Source organism: Leucopleurus acutus, assembly GCF_964270905.1.
Source record: "Leucopleurus acutus genome assembly, chromosome: 2".
NCBI lineage: Eukaryota > Metazoa > Chordata > Mammalia > Artiodactyla > Delphinidae > Leucopleurus > Leucopleurus acutus.
In genome coordinates, this window is record NC_139143.1 from 188,265,295 (window position 1) to 188,286,860 (window position 21,566).

Genomic DNA, 21,566 nt, shown 5'->3' on the forward strand with positions numbered 1-21,566 from the left:
CACCTGGGTGCCATGATTAAAAGAAACAACAATGCCTTTTCTGGAAATTTTGTTTGAGGACCATGGACAGCGGATACACCCTACCCCTGTGCACAGACCAGCCCCCCAGGTCCCTGTCTGGTCCTGGGAGCTGTAGTCTTTGACCCAGATAGGGTTCCGTCCAGGGAGCACCAGGGTCGGCCATCCTCTCCAGAGCTGGCACACAAGGAGCTGTTGCTGGGAAAGCCTTCTGTTGAAGCACTCTGGCTTCTAGTACAGGAAGAGCTGCCATACACGTGGAGAGAAACAGATTCGTGGGGGTCCCAACTAGAGAACAGCACCAAGGGACACAAGCAGCTAGAAGGCAGATGCCAGGATCTATGCTGTCCATCCCTGGGAATGGATCCCTCCCAAGAGAACAAGCTTCTTGTCCTTGCAAATAATCCCCTCTCGGGAATATTTGGGTTCATTGCCCAGCCTGCCCTGAGTGGGAGTTCATATTCCTGACCAAAAAAAAATGCCTTCAGAGCATGGAACACTTTAATTAAGTGGTCATTTGTTGTCTCCAACAGCTCTCTCTGCCCTCATATGATTCCCTGCCCTGCTTCCTAACTGCCTACCTGACAATGAAGGATGGCTACAGCTAAGCAGCTCACCTTCCCAGCCCGTCTTTCTGTTTTTTCATATTTACTGTCTCCCCACATACTTCTTCCCTAGCACATCAGGTTAAATTTATTTAAAAAAATTGTAAGGACATCTAAGATTCCTGAGGGCAATTTGATAATGTGTATCAAAATGAGCCTATCCAAACTCTGGTTATAATAATATGGAGTAAATATGATATTATCCCCTTCAGTTCAAACTCTAAGCTTGGTATCCAGAAAGTATCTCCACTCTCCTATAATAGTGTCTGAAGAAGGGCTGCCCAATGCAGGAAGATCCAACAGGGTTAGGGGAAGATGCTTAAAGAGTATGTCTTCAACTGCAGATCAGGAAAAGCCTGCAGAGTTTAATTCATCACAACAGAGAGCATATGCCTTGAGGTGCAAAACCAATCCACTTATGTTTGGGACAAAGGAAACAGGATAACAGACTGGCATCAGAGAACTGCCAGGATTCAAGGCTGGTTTAGAGAACTGGATGTGGGAGAAGGTCAGAGAAGAGGATAGAAGACATTGAATTGATAGCATCCCTGAAGCTTCTTATTTCTATTGGCTGGGGAGAAGTAAAGGTTCATGGAAACATTCAACTCCCTGTGATAAGGACCTTGACTGTGATTCAGGGGAAATTCCTGTTAACCAGAAACACTGCCTTGGACTGTCCCCTTTAGGAAATTCCTTCAAAGAAAAATTAGGAACAACAAGAGGAACCAAAATCAAATGAGTATAACAATACAGAAAAAAGTAGAAGCCAAATAGAAACAAATGGATTTAGAATACCCACCAGAAAAATGTCATGGAGCCACTAAAAATTGCGAAAAACATTACCATGAACTCAAAAATATTAATAAAATAAATGTCTCTTTAAAATAAAACCTCAAAGCAGAGATGCACAGTCTCAGGAAAGGTACAGCATGGCATCAAAGGGGAGTAAAACAAGAGTAGGCAGAGCTCAGGAAAGAAGTAGAAAAACAAAATAAAGCCATTAGAGACATGAAGTCATATTGGAAACAGACTGAACGAGAGCAAACCTGCTGAAAAGACAATAAGGGACAGAAAGGATGGCATCTGGAAAATGAGCAAAAATGAATGGAATTAGTTCTGGCTCTGGGCAAGATGAAGTGACCACACAAAGAAGCTATAAAACCCAGAGCGATGCTGGACAGCAATTCGAGGACTCTGAAAAGGAAATAGTAGCAGACAGACTGGGGAAGAAGAACCAGAATTAGAAGTGCTACAGAAGCAGCTATGAACACCATCTTTCCTCATCTTTGAGCTTGAACTCAAGACAGCCTGAAACTAAGAATGGGGCACTAGCATGTGGAAAGAGAGAGCCCAGGAGAGCCTATCTAGTTGTAGCTCAAGAAGGAAGCAAAGGGGGCTTCCGATACTTAGGGAGAGTAAAGGAAATGCCCCACTCTTCTTTTTTCTGTTCCCTATACCCCAGGCCCCTGGCAATCCTGTGGTGGTGATGGTAGAAACAGCAGGGCCCACAGGTGCCTAAAACCATGAGGGAAGGGAAACTTCATCACCACTAGGAATATTTGTGGGCCCAAGAGGGTGTGGCAAACCCCTGGTGCTTTTCTCTCTCCCTCTCTCTCTCTCTCTGTGTGTCTCTCTGACCTATGGCTGTAGCCTTTGAGGTAGACAGTCATCAGATCTGCCCAACAGAGCAAGGTTAGTAAAGCCCTAGATTTCTGGCCAGAGGACTGAAAAGGTGAAGCCCAGGGAGATGGTGGAGAGGGAGAATCCCATTAGGTTGTTCATGAATTCCTAGACTCACCCTCAAGCTGTGTACACATGGATCTGATCCTAAATAGTATGCCAAAGACTTTGAGGTAGACTGTCCCAGAGTGGCCACTGGACAGTCCGCACACAGGACAGCTCCTGGTAGGGAACAAAGTCTTTGAAACAACTAACATTGAAATCACAACTCACAAAATGTGGTTGGAACTTATAGCTTGAACCCAACTATGTTGATTGTCTGCTAAATCAAAAGTATCCAACATTTCCCTTGGGATATAAACAAGACCCAGAGACTCATACCATAATAGTTGAAATGTACAGAATATAACCCAAAATTGACTGGTATAATAAGAACTAGAAAAATCTCAACTTTCATGGGAAAGCATACTTAGATGATGAAGTTACCTGACAAAGACAGTTTATAAAATTATTCCAAGAAGTAAGAGTAAACACTCTTAAAATAAACAGAAGCACAGAAAGTACCAGAAAATAAGTAGAGAATATAAAGAAGAAATAAATGGGAATTTTAGAACTGAAAAGTAACATAAACCCAAATAGAAAACTCATTGGGTGGTTAAATAGCAAAATGGACATCTCAGAAAAAAAGAGTTAAGTGACCTTAAAGATAGAACAATTGGAATTATCTCATCTGAATGACAGAGAGGAAAAAGATTGAAAAAAAAAAAAAACAGAACCTCAGGGAACTGTCGGACTATTGGTTTACCTTTTGTGTTAGAGTTTTGGAAGGAGATGAGAAAGACTGTGGGGTGTGTGTGTGTGTGTGTGTGTGTGTGTGTGTGTGTGTGTGTGTGTTTATATATATATATATATCAGTAAATAATGGTTGAAAACTTCCCAGATTTGGCAAAAGATATAAACTCACAGATTTGAGAAGTTGAATGAACTACAAACAGGATAAATCCAAGAAATCTATAATAAGACACATCATAATCAAACTGCTGGAAACTAAAGACAAAGAAAAAAAATCTTGAAAGTGGCCAAAGAAAAAGTGACACATTACTTATAGGCAGGGGTCAGCAAACTATGGCCCATGCACCAAATCTCACTGTCTGTTTTGGTAAATAAAGTTTTATTGAAACATAACTATAACTATCCCTTTATGTATTGTGTATAACTGCTTTAGTGTCACAATGGCAGAGTTAAGTAGCTGTGGCAAAGCCATATGGCCTGCAAAGCCAAAAATATTTAATATCTGGCCCTACACAGAAAAATGCTGCTGACCCCTGTTATGGGAAACAGAAATTTGAATGACTCCAGATTTCTTGTCAGCAATCATGGAGGCCAAAAATAAGTGAACTCACATTTTTTAGGCAGTGAAAGAAAAAACTCAACCCAAGATTCTATATATAGCAAAAAAAATACCCTTCAGGAATGAAGGAGAAATAAATCCAATATCGGATGAAGAAAAATTAAGACAATTAGTTGCCAGCAGACCTGCTTTAAAAAACTGCTAAAAGAAGTTCTTCAGATAGAAGGGAAATTACATAACAGAAGGAAAATTGCAACAACAGTATTGAAGGAAGAGCAACAGAAATGGTAAACATCTGGGTAAATATAAAAGACTATTTTCCTCTCGAGTTCTTTAAAAATCTTTTGATGGTTGAAAGCAAAAATCGTAACACTCTCTAGAGGGGTTTTCAATGTATATAGTTGTAATATATTTAACATAAAACAAAATATAAATAGAGGAGAAAAAGGACCTATATGGTGGCAGGACTTCTATAGTCTATCTGAAATGGTAAAATATTGATTATAAGTAGATTGATTCTAAGAATTATACTGTAATCCATAGAGCAACCACTAAAAAAACTGTACAAAGAGTATAGTCAAAAAACACAATAGATAAAATAGACCACGAAAAAATTTCAAATAACACAAAAGAAGGCAGGAAAGGGAAAACAAAAGGACAAAAACATAAGAAATAAACAAAAACCAAATAATAAAGCACACCAATAAGTATATTAAATATAAATTGTTTAAATGCACAAATTAAAAGACAAGAGATTTTCAGAACAGATAATAAAAAATATGACCCACCTATATACTGTTTACAAAAACTCACCTCAGTTATAACAGTATGGGCAGATTAAAATTTAAAGGATGGAAGAAGATATACTATGTAAACACTAGGCAAAATAAAGTTTCAGTGACTATACTACTATCAGAAAAAGTAGATTCAGAGAAAAGAAAATTATCAGGGATAAAGAGAAACATTACATAATGATAAAAGATCAATTCACCAAGAAGACATAACCCCAAATGTGTATGCACCTAACAAGAGAGCTTCAAAATATATGAAGCAAAACCCAAAAGAACTGAAGGGGAAAATAGACCAATCGACAACTGCAAATGGAGACTTCAATACTATTCTCTAACTAATAAACAGAGTGAGTAGACAGAAAATCAACAAGGACACTAATAAACACTGAATAACATATCAACCAACAGAATCTAATTGATATTTAGAGAGCATTCCACCCAACAACAACAGAATATACATTCTTTTTAAATGTACATGGAATATTCACCAAAAAAGACCATATGTTGGGTCCTAAAACAAACCTTAAAATGTAAAAGAATTGAAATAAAGCAAAGCGTGTTCCCAGATGGTAATGGATTTAAACCAGAAATCAATAACAGGACCATAACAGAAACATCTTCAATACTTGGAAATTAAAAAGAAAACTGTTCTAAATAATCCACAGGTGGACCCATAGGTGAATCCAGAGAAAGTCTCAATAGGAATTGGAAAATATTTTCAATTAAATAAATGGTTAAAATACAGCATATCAAAATCTGTAGGATGAAGCTAAAGCAATACTTAAAGAGAAATTCATAGTATTAAATAAACGCTTAGAGTAGAAAAAAGTTCTCAAATCAATAATACAAGCCTCTATCTTAAGAAACTAGAAAAGTCAGAGCAAATTAAACCAAAGTAGGCCAAACGAGAGAGATAATAAATGTAAACATGACTTGCAAATGAAACTGAAAACAGAAAAACAACAGAGAAAATCAATGAAACCAAAAGCTGGATTTTTTAAAGATAAATAAAAATAATAAACCTCTTGCAAACTTGACAAAGAAGACAAAAATTACCTATATCAGGAATAAAAGAAGAAATAGATAACCTGAATTGTTCTCTAACTACTAAATAAATTGAATTGGTAGTTTAAAACCTTCTGAAAAAGAATTCTCTAGACCTAGATGGTTTTGCTGGCAAATTCTACCAAACATTTAAAGATGAAATGATATTGATTCTACACGATCTCTTCCTGAAAAGAGAAGAGGAGATACCATTCTTCAACTTATTTTATGAGACTAGCATCACCTTGATGCCAAAACCAGGCAGAGATAGTACCCCAAAGAAAACTACAAATCAATATCCCTCAGGAACATAGATGCAAAAATCCTCAATAGAATATTAGCAAGTCAAATTCAGCAACATATAAAATGGATAATATACCATAAACAAATGAATTTTATCCTTGGGATGTAAAGCTGGTTCAATATCCATAAATCAATGTAATCCACCATATTAACAGTTTAAAAAAGAAAAACCATATGATAATATCAATTGATGCAGAAATAGCATTTGAAAAAATTCAACATTCATTCATGAAAAAAAAGTCTCAGCAAAATAGGAATAGAAGGGAACTTCCTCTTCCTGATGAAGGGCATTTATAAAAACCTACAATTAACATCATACTTAATGGTAAAAACCTGAAAGCTTTCCCTCAAAGACTGGGAACTACACAAGGACTCTCACACCTATAGCATTATATGGAAGCTTTTTAGCCCTTGCAATAAAGCAAGAAAAGGAAATAAAAGTCATGTAAATTGGAAAGGAAGGAGTAAAATTGTCACTATTTTCACACAACATGATTGTCTACATAAAAAATCCCAAGAAATATATCCCCAAAATTAACACTCTTAAACCTCACATGAGCTTAGCATGGTCACAGGTACAAGGTCAATACGTAAAAATCAATTGTATTCCTATACACTAGCAATGAACAACTGGAAACCAAAAAATTTTTTGCATACAATTTACAATAGTTCCAAAACTTTGAAATATTGCATTAGCCAAAAAGTTTATTCTGGTTTTTCCTTAAGATGTTAAGGAAAAACCCAAATGAACTTTTTGGCCAACTCAATACTTAGGTAAAACTCTAACAAATTTTTACAGGATCTGTATGCTGCAAACTACAAAATACTGGTGAAAGAAATCAAAGCAGACCTAAATAAGTGGAGATACACATCACAGTCATGGATGAGAAGACTCAACATAGGAAAGATTTAAATTCTCTGCCAAGGGGTGTATAAATTTAAGGCAGTATCAATCAAAATCCAGCAGGAATTTTTGTAGCTATAGACAAGCTGATTCATAAATTTATATCAAAAGCAAAGAACTAGAATAGACAAAACAATATGGAAAAAGAAAAATCACATTAGAGGAATTAAACTACATGCTTTAAAGACATTATAAACCTACAGTAATCAAGACAGTGTGGTATTGATGAAACAATAGACATATGGATCAATGGACAGAATATAAAGTCCAGAAAGAAACCCTCATTGATTTTGACAAAGGTGCAAAGGCACTTCAATGGAGAAAGGACAGTTTTCAACAAGTGGTGTTGCAACAATTGGTTATCCATATGCAAAAAAGAAAATAGGATACTTGACCTAAACCTTTACATAAAAATTAACTCAAAATGGATCATAATCTAAGTTAAATACATAAAATCATACAATTTTTAGAAAGGAACATAGTGGGGAAATAATTGTGACCTGGAGCTAGGCAAAGATTTCCTAGACAAAACACCAAAAGTAAGATGCAGTTTAAAAATGATAAACTGGACTTCACTGAAATTTCAAAACTTTTGTTCTGTGAAAGGCACTCAGGATAATGAAAAGTCAAGGTACAAACTGGTAAAACAAAAATTGTCAAATCACATTTATGACTCAAAAAACGCAATTAAAAATGGGCAAAAAAATTGAACTGAAGCATTGCTAAAGAGGATATAGAAATGGCAAATAAGCACATGAAAAGCTGTTAACATCATTAGCCAGTAGAGAAACACAAATTAAAACTACAATGAAATACCAACACACATCTAGTAGAATAATTAAAAAATAAATAAAAAATAAAACTCCAAACAATAAGAATGGTTTATCTCTTTCTTATAAGGTTAATCAAACATTTACCATATGACACAACAATCTCACTCCTGGGTAAATAGAGAGAAATAAAAACTTATGTTCACACAAATACGTATGCACAAAAGTTTGTAGCAACTCTGATCATAATCAACAAACATGAGTTTATTCAGTGAATGGGTAAAAACAACAGTGGTTCATCCACACAGTGGAATCCTACTGAGCATAACGACTTGGATGAACCATAAGACATTATGCAGAATGAAAGAAGCCAGTCTCAAAGCTTCCATACTGTATGATTCCATTTGTAAGACATTGTGAAAAAGACAAAACTATGGCAACGGAGCACAGATCAGTGGTTGTCGGGGTTTCAGGGTGGGGTAAAGGTGTAACTACAATAGAAATACCAACCAGGGCTTGCTTTTAGGTCTGGACAATCATTCTAAAGTTCATTAGAAAAATAAACAAGTAAGAGCCGCCAAGGACATTCTGAAAAAGATAAGTAATAAAGGTGGGTTTGCTCTATGAAAATGAAAATGTATCATAATTTGGAGTGTAACAGTATGAGTAAACAGACAAATCACTGAAAAAGTATAGACCATCCCAAAATAGATCCAAATACAACTGGGAATTTAGTATATGGCAGAGAGGGGACGTGCCCATCAACAGGTTAAAAAGTGGATTAATTCAATAGATAATTTGGGGACACCTGAGTATCTCTGTGGGGAAGAAAAAACTGTATACTGACTCTATTCCTCCTACCTTAATAAATTCCAAATCAATGAAAGATTTAAAGTAAGAACAAAATGAAACAATTAAAGTACTAGAATAAGTTTTTTGTAATTTTAGAGTAAAAAAAAAAAAGCTTTTTTCACTATGTCACACACTTTGGAAGCCATAAAAGAAAAGACTAATAAATTGGACTATTTAAATGTTTTGGGGGGGGGAACTTTCCAGAACACTCGGTGAAAAGGCGGAGGAGCAGCGGCTGCCCGAGCTGCGCACGGCAACCTGCTCCTTCCCACTCCCCCACACCAGCATCGGCCTGCTCACCAGCTGTAGGAAATGGTGAAGGAAACCACTTATTATGACGTTCTGGGGGTCAAACCCAATGCCACCCAAGAAGAACTGAAAAAGGCCTACAGGAAACTGGCCTTGAAGTACCACCCTGATAAGAATCCTAATGAAGGAGAGAAGTTTAAACAGATTTCTCAAGCTTAGGAAGTGCTCTCTGATGCAAAGAAAAGGGACTTATATGACAAAGGAGGAGAGCAGGCAATTAAAGAAGGTGGAGCAGGTGGCGGTTTTGGCTCCCCCATGGACATCTTTGATATGTTTTTTGGAGGAGGAGGCAGGATACAGAGAGAAAGGAGAGGTAAAAATGTTGTGTAAAAAATCAACTCACAGTAACCTTAGAAGATTTATATAATGGTGCAACAAGAAAACTAGCTCTGCAAAAGAATGTGACTTGTGACAAATGTGAAGGCCGAGGTGGTAAGAAAGGAGCAGTAGAGTTCTGTCCCAATTGCCGAGGTACTGGAATGCAAATAAGAATTCATCAAATAGGACCTGAAATGGTTCCGCAGATTCAGTCTGTCTGCATGGAGTGCCAGGGCCATGGAGAGCAGATCAGTCCTAGAGATAGATGTAAATGCTGCAACTGAAGGAAGATAGTTCAAGAGAAGAAAATTCTAGAAGTTCATGTTGACATAGGCTTGAAAGATGGCCAGAAGATAACATTCCGTGGTGAAGGAGACCAAGAACCAGGACTGGAGCCAGGAGATATTATCATCGTTTTAGATCAGAAGGACCATTGCTGTTCTTACTCGATGAGGAGAAGACCTTTTCATGTGTATGGACATACAGCTGGTTGAGGCATCGTGTGGCTTCCAAAAGCCAATATCTACTCTTGACAACCGAACCATAGTCATCACTTCTCATCCAGGTCAGATTGTCAAGCATGGAGGTATCAAGTGTGTGCTAAATGAAGTCATGCCAATTTATCGTAGACCATATGAAAAAGGTCGCCTAATCATTGAATTTAAGGTAAACTTTCCTGAGAATGGCTTTCTCTCCCCTGATAAACTCTCTTTGCTGGAAAAACTCCTACCTGAGAGGAAGGAAGTAGAAGAGACTGATGAAAGGGACCAGGTAGAACTAGTGGACATTGATCCAAATCAGGAAAGATGGCACCATTGCAATGGAGAAGCATATGAGGATGATGAACATCATCTCCGGGGTGGTGTTCAGTGTCAGACCTCCTAATGGGGCCAGTGAATAACACTCACTGCTGGCATTTTATTTGCAGTAGTGATTGAGTGAAGGACTATAATCATAATATGCTCACTACTTGCTACTGTTTGTTTTAATATTCAACTATAGTAGTGTTTTAAAAGTTAAATGAAGAATAAACTCGAATATAAAAGCTCAAAAAATGTTTTTTGAACAGGTAGAATACAAAGGTTTTTAATCAAATAAAAACTTAGAAATTATTTAAGATACATATTACAGAAAAAAGGGCTAATTTCTGTAATATATAAAGAGCTTCTCCTAACCAATAAGAAAAAGACCAACAATCTAATACAAAATTTTATAAATATGTGAATACATAGTTCATAGAAAAAGAAAATACATTCAACTTTCTTCATAAGATAAATGCAAAGTAAAACTATGGGATAACTCCTTGTATATGCCAGAACCACATGAATAAAACAGTACAATAGTATAATGTTTAGGTAAGAATGTGAGGAAACAGACACCTTCATATGATGTTGCTTGGGATGTAATTTAATTCAGCATTTATCTATCGGCAGAGTGTTGATTAAATCAAGTGTGGTACGTTCATTCTGTTGACTACCAGCTCCCAACTCAAGTCTTTCCCTTGCTGTCGTAAAGGAAAGCTTCTCCCCTGGAGTTCCACAGGGACACTTGCTCCATCAGCTCTTTGCTCGTGGATCACCCTCTCAGTGGGTCTTTCCTAATCTCCCAATTTAAAATTGCACCCACTTCCTATGCCTTTTTTTTTCTGCTTTAGTTTTCTTAATGATGCACACCACCATCTGACATACTATATACATTTTTTCGCAATTTACTGTCCACCTCTCCTCTCCAGAATGTGTATCAGAAAGGGCTACTCTGTCTTTGGCACCTAGAACGATGCTAGGCACACAGTAGCTGCTCAATAATACTACTTACTAAGAATGAGGCAGCTTTTACGTACTAATGGAAACCAACCTAATACAAGTTATAGTGTTACATTGAAAAAGCAAGATGCAATATGTGTATGAAGTATGCTACATTTGCGCAAGAGAAAAGAAAGGAAAAAGTGTCCATCACTGGAAGGATCGATGAGAAACTGTAACATGTTGGCCTCTGGGGAGCTGATTGGGTGAGGCAGGGTGGGAAGTAGGGAAGGGAGACTTACTTTTTACTGTATAGCTTTTCTACCTTCTCAATTCTTTATCCTGTATTATTCCTTCAAAGCTTGCATAATTTATAGTTTAAAAATATATAACAATATGGGACCTCCCTGGTGGTCCAGTGGTTGAGACTTTGCCTTCCAATGAGGGGAGGGGGGTGGTGGTGCATGTTTGATCCCTAGTCGGGGAGCTGAGATTCCCACATGCCTCGTGGCCAAGAAGCCAAGACATAAAACAGAAGCAACGTTGTAACAAATTCAATAAAGACTTTAAAAATGGTCCACATCCAAAAAAAAAATCTTTAATAAAAAAATACATAACAATCTTAAAAATATGAAAGTCCTCTAACCTATAATACCACTTCTAGAAATTTATCCTAAGTACATAAAACCTGTTCAAGGATAATCATTGAAGTATGGATAGAAAAAAATCTGGAAACAACATAACTAGGTTATGTTGTAGGTTAAGTCCCTGCAAGGAACTACAGTACAGCTGTTAAAATATATTTACCTGTGTTGATTTAAAGTTCACAGTATATTGCTGGTTAAAAATGATACCTTTTTAGAGTGTGTGTGAAAATGTGTGTGTGCTCACTGGGTTTAGGGGGGACTTTTACCGTCTATACATTTTTATACTGGTTGCATTTTTATAATAAATTACTTTTGAGATCAAAACAAAGACAGTGAAAAAAATAAGGTCACTTCTTCAACAGAAAATTGTATAAGATGAAACATGCAAAATAAGTTGTTTCTCTTTATAATTATTTTAAATGTTTCTTTAAATTTCCAACTGCATTAAAAAAAAAAACCACAATGGCAATGAAAATATTTTCATGTTGGAGAAAATACAATGTCTCTTTCACTCACACCTTGCAGTAATGAAGGCCATGCTCTTTTTTTTTTTCAGTACGCGGGCCTCTCACTGTTGTGGTCTCTCCCGTTGCGGAGCACAGGTTCCGGACGCGCAGGCTCAGCGGCCATGGCTCACGGGGCCCATCCGCTCCGCGGCATGTGGGATCCTCCCGGACCGGGGCACGAACCCGCGTCCCCCGCATCGGCAGGCGGACTCTCAAGCACTGCGCCACCAGGGAAGCCCCAGGCCGTGCTCTTTAACCAAGAAAGAAAGTGCTCTTGCCATGATCTCAGCTATTAATTTTGGGCATAAGACGGCAAGAAATCAAGTAATAATGAGTGTGGTTATAATAGTTAACATTTACCTCATGTTTAATCTGTGCCAGGAACTGCTCTAAATAAATGCTTTTATGTGCAGGAACTCACAGAATGCCCCCAACAGCACCAAGAGGGGGGAGACAAGGATACACCCCACTCACAGATGAGGAAAATGAGACAGAGTTTGTTCAAAGTCACCCTAGTCACCTCCAGCACCCGGGTACCCTTCTCCCTGGGCCTCAACCCCTGCACTGCCATTACTTGTTAATTTGTCCGCCTCCTCAAACAGATGATGCAAATTTTCAGACTCATTCAACTGTGGATTTCCAGCCTAGCACAGTTCAGAAACACAGCATATGTTATTGAACCTTTGTTTATTGAATCCACGTGAACGACAAACAAAGAAAAAGGTCCCAACCAGGGCAGCCCAGCACCCGAGAGGTGCTACCTGCAGGGCTCCTGCTGAGAGGAAAGACCCTCATGAGGGACCGCCAGGGGAGAAGCCCAACCCGGGCTCTAACTAGGAAACAGATGAAGTACCCCAACTCCTTCCAATTTATAGCATGTGCTTGCACAACTACAAATCTTAAAACCGCAGATATTAGAGGCGCATATTTCATTACTTTCGGCATTGCGTATTTATAATTTAGCAGTGCGTAAAAATTTATAAAGGCAAAACTAGTGGTTGGTTAATGACGGTTACCGTGGCAGACCATATTTAGTGTATTTTTCATGTCACGGAAATCTGGCCTGGAACAGAGTGCCACATTCATAAAACAGGTGATGAAAAGGGGGAGACATGGGCCAGGGGTTTTGTGACAAAACGCTCCTAGACTCACAGAGGCTGTCCCTCTACTGTCAGCGAGAGGCGAGCTGCTCCAGAAAGGACACGTGAGAGCAGAGGCAGAGGGGTCAGAGGCATCTCTCGATGAGCCGGATGCATGGGAGCCCACTGCCAGCCCAGCTTCAAAGAGCAAAGCTTTCTGATGGAGAATAGTTAAGACGAGAGACCCCCAAGAGAAAGCGGTCGATGCTGCTGCTGTATTGACAAACGTATAATTTTATCTTGGAAAAAGAAATCCTCTGCCTTTCCAAAAGTGAGTCCTAAAATAGCTGCCTTTCAAGGACCAGCGTCCTAATTGAGTTTTTATTCATCAGTGGCTACAGATGAGCCAGAGCAGGTCCTGGAAGTTTATCCCCGAAGCCATGGTCTGGTCTCACAACTCATCAATTCTAGGCATTGGATGACATGGCGCCGGGCCCAGGGGCCGGGAAAGCCTGCAGCCCGGCCCCATTACAGAGCTCAGAACAGCTCAGCTCCGGGTAGGGCTGGGAAGGCGGAGGCCTGATGCTGCAGGAGGTGACAGCTGGCTGGGCGGGGGCCAAGGGGAATGACGGCTTTGCAGCAGAGATCCCAGGAGCATCCCTCCTGCCCCCCAGCCTCCATCGTCCCTGCCCTGCCCTCCGAAGATAATGAAGAGCTTTGGCTTTTCCTGTCCTGTCCACACTGTGGGGAAGAGGTGAGGGGACTTCCGCGCAGGTGTCATGAAATCTATCCAGAGGTTAAGCACTGCCAAGCTCTGCTCAGGCCACCCCGGGGTCAGGCAGAGCCCAAAGTACTGCCTGTCCAGAGGCTGAGGGGAATTCTCCCCAGGTCCCACCTGGCAACCCCCCTACGGTCACCAACAAGGGCTGAGAAACCGTAAGACCCCTCGGACTCCCCAAACACAAAGTCAAGGGATTTGATAAACAGAGTCATCTATTTTCACTTAGTACAACAATTAAAGCAGAGCTATATTTTCAAACCATCACCCTAAACAAGTCAAACCACACTATAAATCAAAAAGGAATAATTAAAACCTACAGTTCTCACAATACCACAGAGTAAGGCAATCACAAGGCACTTCTAATGAGCAATTTATGTAATTAAAAAAGTCAGACCCGTAATATGCAAAGAACACTTCAGTGAATTACTGCCAGGGACTCTGTGCCCTTTGATCCTCGTGCCTGGCCTCTGCTGCTGTGACTTCTCAGTCACCCTCTCCTTGTATTTCTGGGCGCCTGGAAAATAGCCACAGAAGATTTTCTTCATAAGCTCAGACTGTGCCTCATACTTAGAAAGCACCTTTAATACCAACTTGCATAAAGGATGGTGGGTAATTGCTGCTAGCATCCAATGTGAGCACTGTATCTCATCTATGATACGCAATTTAGAAGCTCTATTCTAGTAAGAGAATTTTATGACTTGCTGTCACGATAAATAAAAGTTTACGGCATAATGGAATTAATATTTACTTTGAGTGCAACACAGACTATTCCAATAAAGTTGTTCTGGAATCACTTTACACCAGGACAGTTGGGGAATGTTGCCAACCGACAGCAGGACTCGAATTCGCTTCCCCTTATCACCCGCCGATGACTGACAATCTTTTCTGTTTTCTGGTTCAATCTGTTTCCGGACAATTTTTTAAACAATTGCTGTAGTTAAAAACGTTGGTGTTGGATGTGACGTGTTAAATGTCTGCTGAGCTGGCGGCACGTGCAGGGGTGGGGCAGGAGGAGAAGGGGAGAAAGAAGGGGGGTGGTGGTGGTGGGTGATTCCGTGCCAGCATCTGAAGGAGCCGCTTTGGAAGAAGGAAAGGACGTGTTCTGAGTGAGCCCCTCTAACGCTGTTGTTTTCAGAAGGGCATTTGTGACTCATCGGACATTCAATCTGTTGCTTTTATGAGAAGGAAAATTTTTAAAAAGAATACTAGCTCACATCTAAATTACGCAGTGGCTGCTTGATCCTAACATAACTATACAGCAAGCAATTCTCTTACTTTATCCTAAATTATAATGTACTGAAGGTGCGGGGAGCCGTTATTCCAGATCTTAAGCGAGTCAGAACTGCAGTCAGGCTTGCCGTGAAGCTACCGGCACTGAAGCTTCAGGACTGCCCCGCTCCCCGCCTCACCACCCGTGTGTTGCATGGACAGACCCCTTCCAAGATGCTAGGCCTAATTTTGTGTTCATGATTTTGTATTTATACAAGATCCCCAACTGTATTGGCTTCAGACCCCATGAAATTGGCATCTGCCCCTGATCAGAAAGAAACTTACATTTCAAAGCAAAACAAAACAAATTCCTAAGAGGAGAGGGAAATCCTGTCCCAGGGTGGGGTTGGGGCCTCTCGAGGTCCTCGGCAGGAGTGTTCTCGATGGCGCACGTGGGGTTGCGGTGGTGGTGGTGCCGCCGGGGAGGGGATGGAGATGTAGGGCTTTATCGGAAGGGTCCAGGAGACTAAGACACAATGGCCAGCTTCCGACTCAGGGGAGCCGCTGGCTGCTCTCCGAGTCTGAGTCATGCAGCAGCAGGAGGCAAGTTGCCCAGACTATAAACAAGTGGAGAATTCCAGAGAAAGCAGGGATTAGTGGGGCGGGCCAGACCACCCACCTTCTCCCCCTGCCTTAGCCCCTATGAGTCACAGGCAGGATTGTCATAAGGGGGGAAGACAGCTGATGATGCTGTCACAGGGCCAAATGTGAAGCTCTTGTTCAGAGGCTAAGACGGTTTTAATAATATTCCTAGTGGTAAAGAGTGCCTTTAATATAAAGAAATCAAGTCATTTCATATACTGTTTTGCTACAAAGAATAGTTTTACTATTGGCCTTCTTAGCGACGAATCCATAAACACATAGAATGACCTGGGTAAGGACCCCGAGTCTCTACACCTCCAGCTCATATTTTGAAACAAAATTTTCATATATTTTGAAGATGAGGAGCCAGCCCCAGAGAGGGGAAGTTACTTGCTTAAGGTCACACAGCAAGTGAGGCAAGATGCAAACTCAAGACATCTGATTCTATTACGGTAGCCCCTTCGTTAAAGCAAGTCACCTCCTTAGGTCACTGCTGGAGGAGGAAGAAGTCAGCTGTGTATCCAGAAACCCTGAGCCTGGCTGGCAATGGAGCAGAGGGGAAGGGAGGCGCAAATGCTAACCACTCAGGAGTGCCCGTCTTGAATGTTTTGGTGTTCGCCATCTCAGTGCATGAGTCCAGACTCACCCTTCTCTCCAAGGCGGTCCCTGAGTGCATTTCTGAGGCCTTAGGTCAGGGATTTGGGGGTTCTAGAACCTAGCACAATGCCTGACACATCTTAAGTGCTTAATAAAAGTTTGCTGGATAAACAATTTAGTACGGATCTATTGTAGAATGTATTGAGACATCTATAAAACATCCTTCAGATAGAAGTGATGAAATATGCAACAGACTTCTGGTACTTCAGGGCCATTTGGGCACAAAGCTCTAGAATTTCCCCTGTAGCAAGTCACGGGAATCCCAAGCCTGTAGATGGAGGGAGGTGCCTGTGTGAACAGACCCCCAGGAGAGAGGGTGACATGCACCAGGTCAGAGAGAGCTACCGGTGCCATTTCGATTCACAGAGAAAAGACAATCATTGTCCCTCCAAGCTGAAAATCCATTCCTGTCCACCCCAGGGACCCGGGCGGAACTTGTCAGTGGCCCTTCTAGAGCAGAAAGTGGCTTTGATATAAGGAAGAGGGGAGCTCTGTTGCACGGGAGCATCCTGGGTTGGGGCAGGGGGACCATGCATCTCTGGGGAATGCTGAGGAGGAATTCAGCCCTTGTAGCTGCACCCAGGACCCCTGCCATGTTTCCTTGGCTCTTGCCCTGCACCTCCCCCTCGGGAAGTCCACCCAGTCCTCAGCCCTGGAGCTCTCTGTCCAACCACATTCCATAGAGTCTTCCTTGAGGACCCGCCCCTGCAAGTTCCCTACAGACACCAGCCTAAAAGTGCAACCACAACATCTTTACGATGGTCTTTGTTTATTTCAGATTGCAAATTGTCTGATGATTTTATTTCAATGAAAGGGACTTCTCTGTATCACACTGCAAACACATACAGAACTGTTGCCCATAAGGGTGATGATCTGGTGCAGGGGATGGGAGGAAACAGTAAACATTAAATCAAAGCGACTCAGCTTCCAGCCACTATGAAGGGACTGTAGCTAGACCTGCCCTCCTGCTGGAAACAGCCATAAAACTCGATGAAAATATCTGAGGCTACTCTTTGCAGGCACTGGATGACAGGCAGTTCAGGACTGTGATCCCATAAGAAAGAAAACACACAAGGTGAGCCCTACATCTGCCGAATTTCTGGACCATTACGCAGGGAGGTGGGGTCCACGCTGGGCACAACAGCCTCCCTGATCAGAGAAGGCAAAAGTCAGAATTTGGGGCTGCTGAAGCAGCTAGAACTGGAAGGTCTGAGCCCTGGAGAGAAGGGAGCTGTGTAGAAGGAAGTCTGCGGAAGTCTGCTTGGAGGTTCCTGGGGGGGTACCCGGCTGAGGGCAGAGCTGCCCATATGCGGGGCAAGACTCTAGATACTATAGCACTGAAGGCTAAACAGCGATACTGGAGGTCACGCAGGGTTAGGGGACCTTGAATTATGGCCCAGCCAGATGTGAGAACCCTCACTGGGTACCTGCAGCATTCACTTAAGACTCCAGAAAGCCCAGGCTTAAGAGGAAGGACCACATCCTTGCATAAGCAGCAGAGCCTTCAACTAAGGGCAAAACCAAAATAGACCAACCATATCAAAAGAGTAGAACCGAGTCATCTGTCAGAACAAAAATCAACATGCTTTACAGGAAACAACACAATCCAGACTCCCTACAACATAAGTTCCATAATATCTAGAGTATACCATGTTCATGGATTGAAATTGGTCCACAGATTTAATAATCAAAATCAAAGAGAGCTTTTTTTAGGGGGGAGAAATCGTTTTTTGCAAAATTAGGATCTTTCTGAACATACAGTTTTACAGTTTCTTTTCCCATTGATCCTCCATCCCCGTCCCAATCATACCCTCATCAGGCATTCGGCACAGCTAACCACTTCCTCTTCAGAGTTCCTCTCCACTTGGTGCCCAGGTCATCATGCTTTCCTGGTTCTCCTCTGCCTCATGATTCCCTTTGTCTCCTTTTCCTCTGCTGGCTCTCCCTATTTCTCCCAGACTGCTAAATGTTTTAGGTGTCATAGGGCCTCAGTCTTTGGTCATTTTCTCTCCTCTGTACACTTTCCCTGGGTGGTCACCCATGGCTGATGCCTACAAAAGTCTGCATCTCTGGTCTGACGGCTCCCCTGAACCCCAGATTATATAACCAATAGCTTACTCAACATCCACACTTGGATGTTGCATTTAATGCGGCTGAAACATACCTCCTGATTTTCCCCCCAAGCCCTCTCTTCTCCTATGATTCTCTATGTCCGTTAATGGCACCATCCTTCACCCAGTTGCTCAGGCTGCAATTTCGGAATCATCTTCATATTTTTCTTTCCCCTTATCCCACATCCAAGTTATCAACAAGTTCTACCAACAATATCTTCAAAATGCACCCCCTGTCAGCTCACTTTTCACCACCTCCACTGCTGTTAAAGTAACTGAACAACCATCTTCTCTTGTCTGGAAGACTGAAAGTGGAGCAATGGTAGGACGAGATAGGTAGGAGCACGGATGCTGGGGCCAAATAGCATGAGGCCAAACCCTGGCCCTGCCACTTACTAGTTGCATAAGCTTGGGCAAAGTACTTAATCTCTCTGTGGCTCATTTTCCATCTGTAAGGTGGAGTTCCTAATAGCACCCTCCTCCCTCAGAAGACTGGTACAAAAGACCTTGAGTCAAGGGTCCTAGAAGGCTCACTCCCTTTGGCTCTTCTCACTTGCTCTGAGGTGTTGTGAGTGTGATCTGCAGAGGTCCACGTGGCAGGGAACTGAGGTGACATCCAGCAAATAGCTAGTGATGAACTGAAGCCCTGAGTCCAACAGCTCATGAGAAGCTGAATCCTCCCAACAACCATGTGAGTGAGCTTGGAAGATCTGGGCCCATTTGGTCCTGGAGATGACCGCAGCCCAAGCTGTCACCCGGCCTGCAGCCTTGGGAGAGACCCTGAGCTGGAGGACCCAGCTAAACCATGCCTGGATCCCCAGCCCACACAAACGGTTAGGAATAAATACGGCTGTTATAAGCTACTGAGTTTTGGAGTAAGTTGTTACCCAAACATTGGTAACTAATACACCCTGCCTTCTTAGAGGCACCGATCACCTCCTGGATTGTTTCTGTCCATTGTATCAGTCTCCCCTGCTGCTAGTAAGCTACACGAGGCCATGGACATTATCTGTCTGGTTCAATTCTGAATCCCCAGGGACTAGGACCATGCCATGGCAAGCACTCGATAAATATTTGTTGCATAGATGAATAAATATCACACAGTGGGCCTTTTCCTGTGTGGTTATGTGATGTTGAAATGACGAACACCTGGAAGTAATTTGGAAAAGACTTCTTAATCTACACCCCCGATTCACAGTACCACCAGCCATTCAATCAGCCAGCGTGGGCTAGGACTCTGCCAGGCTCCATGGTGCAGACTGGAAAGAAACATACAGCAAACCCTCCCCTGAAGGAGTTACAATCTGGTTGAAAAGAAGAAGTCAGCTCATGAAAACGTATAGAGGGGTTTAGTTCTCAGTCGTGGGCCGCTGACCGAAAGATCTTACGTGGAGATCCGTGGGTCCCCTGATGACACTGAGCACGTGTGAGCCACGCGGCGCTCCAAGCATTGGACACGTGCTGCCCCACATGTGTAAATCTCCAACCCCCAGAGAGCTATGTGCCACTATGATCCTGGTTTTACTGATAGAAAAGCAAAGCAGAAAGGACTTAAATAGCTGCTCTCGGTCATATGATGGGTAAATGCTAGAGCCAATGTCCGACATCTGAAAGACGACTGCTAGCCCAGCCCGTGCCCCAGCCCATACGCGGTGATTGGCCCGTGTCCCCGCTCACACGCGATGATTGGCCCATGTCCCGCTCACACGTGATGATTGGCCCGTGTCCCTGCTCGCACGCGATGATTGGCCCGTGTCCCTGCCCACATGTGATGATTGGCCAGGCAGCCAGATGGAGGCGGGGTATGAGGGGAGGAAAGTTGACACCAGAATGACCTTGGAGACCAGGTCCAGTGCGGAGGGAAGCTGTGGGGGAAACCTGTGACCAAGGGCCTTGGCCTCAGAAGCCATTAGGGAAAGAACCCCCAGAGTCACTGCCCCATCACTCTACCTAGGCAGGGCTGGTCCTCACCTGCAAGGAGTGATGGCAGAGTCAAAGAGTGGCAGTCTTCCCTTTAACCAAGTTCATAAGGCATAGGGATAAAATGAAAATTTATTAACGTCTGACAAGAAATCACTACTCCAGGGACCAGAAAGTTGTATGATTTAGAGCATTTTCTTTGGGAAACCGAAGGAGAGCAGCTCGGTGGTTTCTATGTTTAAGCCTTCGGGCAGAGGAGGCCAAGGCAGCCCTTTCTCCACAGGGCTGGTCTCACCACGGACCGCGTATGAGCTGGCTGCTGGCCAAGACTGCCTGTCCCTCTGACGCTCTCTCTTGTCCCATGGACAGCTTCCATCAGGTGCAGTCGTTCTGGGGGCCTGAGTGCACCGTCCTTTAAGGTGACTGCCCATCTCTGCAGTTTCACAAGGATTTATGAGAGCTGTTGAGTTTCCCTCCTTGCCTGCACCCTGGAGAAAGGCAGTGTAGCCCCAAACGCCTACGCTCAGCAAGTGGGCAAGAGTATAAACCCCCAGGGGGCTCAGACCAGGCTGAAGAGCACAGCCCCATCCACAAACCCACGAGGGAGTCCCCCACCCCCTGGGGCTCGCCTCCACCTGCCCCACCTGCCCCCATCCGAGCACCCCAGCCATTTGCACTTCTAGGGAGAGCTTGTTCAGCAGTGATCTGCTCCGGCACCTCCTCTGGCGGGCGCCCAGGATTAACTGGCGCCCTCTGCACAGAAATGAGGGAAGCCTGGATTACTCTGGGCTTGGGGCTCAACCGTGTTTCCCCTGGGGAATGCCTGCCCGTGGTACCCTTGCACACTTTAACAGGTGGGAAGCATGAGGCTGCTGGCATGGAGCAGAAAAAGGATTACAAAAGCCAGATACTCGTTACTACCAAAATCTCCTGCAACCAGCTCCAAGGAGACCCCAAAGGTATTTCTGAGCTTTTGGAGAAAGGTGGGCACGAAATAGCTCGGGACCCTGGCCAGTAATATTACAAGAAGCCGTGAAGATACTTCTCATCCTCATGCCCAGGGGGAAGCCCCAATGCCTTGAGGCATTAAGCTGGGATAATTCGTGTCTGGAGTGCCCTACCCAGAGTCCTAAGTGGGATGCTACCCATTTCCAACTCCTCCACCCCTGCTTCAATTGCACTGAAATAGGAGCACTGTGTTGTAACGGATGAAAGCAGACCACCATATTATGAAAGCTGTAGTGATAAATACACTTCCCGGTGGATGGCGAGAAAACAAATGACAAACAAACCCGAACAGGAAGGTGCACATGGATCACAGAACAAC

The 21,566-nt window shown here is 42.6% G+C and overlaps 1 protein-coding gene and 1 pseudogene across 2 annotated transcripts in view; one reads left to right on the top strand and one right to left on the bottom strand.

Moving 5' to 3' along the window:
* CAMTA1 (calmodulin binding transcription activator 1) overlaps nucleotides 1–21,566 on the bottom strand; it is a gene marked incomplete at its 3' end in the record, with an annotated part of 887,568 nt that overhangs the window by 381,746 nt on the left and 484,256 nt on the right.
* On the top strand, nucleotides 8,631–9,830 carry LOC309957192 (dnaJ homolog subfamily A member 1-like; annotated as a pseudogene). Its single transcript has one exon. The product of its transcript is annotated as a dnaJ homolog subfamily A member 1-like (transcript).